Source organism: Capsicum annuum, chromosome 4 (genome assembly GCF_002878395.1).
Source record: "Capsicum annuum cultivar UCD-10X-F1 chromosome 4, UCD10Xv1.1, whole genome shotgun sequence".
Lineage (NCBI taxonomy): Eukaryota > Viridiplantae > Streptophyta > Magnoliopsida > Solanales > Solanaceae > Capsicum > Capsicum annuum.
This window is the reverse complement of record NC_061114.1, coordinates 7,635,823-7,636,845: the sequence shown is the minus strand read 5'-3', so window position 1 is coordinate 7,636,845 and position 1,023 is coordinate 7,635,823.

Sequence of the window (1,023 nt, the reverse complement as noted above, 5' to 3'; positions counted from 1 at the left end):
TATCTTTCTAAAATTCTTTTAGAAAGATAACAAAATACGACTTATTAGTCAACTCCCAACATCTATACTAGTCTGACAAGTCTCTAAGAAAATCAATAAAACCAGCGAGCCATTGAGACATGCCCCAACTGAATCATACTCAGTTATCAAATGTAAACAATTCTGTGAAACCAACATCTGACATCACGTCCTCAGAACATGAGGACTTATCACAACAGAGGATGTAGAACAGCGTGCCCAAAGAATCACTGTCGAACCTGAAACTGAGCACCTGACCTACATTTCGAGAAAATGCAGCCCACATCTGAAGATGTGGGTCAGTACCATGGAAAGGAACCGAGTATATGGGGGTGTATGCAGTTGTATAAACATCAGCATCATAAATATTTATAAGAAATATGTAGGATGTATGAAAGACTCACATAGCCCGAAGAAAATCATCATAATCATAAGAGGATGAAATAAGTATAATAACACATGTGAGTCATCATATAATTTGTCAATCACTTTCAGTTCATCAAGAATATCAATTCTCATAATGTGAATATCATTTAAATCTTTCGAAAGAATAACTTTCACAATTTCACTTTCAAATCACTTTACCGTTCACCATAGACATAAGGAAACACATACACACTGGGAGATCCTATAACCGACATAAACCATGTGAGCTACATGGAGTCCAATGTACAACCCACGTTGGGAGTACCGTCCTATCCTTTCCATCGGAGTAGGACTATTGATATCAAATCCACACAAAATAGTGGTCACTATATAAATCAGCCTCAGGCTCACTCCTACAGGGGTACGTAGTTCTAGGGAAGTAAGGTCGCTTTATACCTCCCACTCGGTGCTAAAGATTTCTCCCGGACTTAGCTCAGATCATTTCAAAGACAATCCACAACAAAACAATTTCAGTAATATATAAATATACATCGGGAGCCATCATGCTTCCCATCTATCAAAATCAACCACGTTGTGGATTTCTTTCACACTCGAGTTCAAAATAACTCCATTAAGACC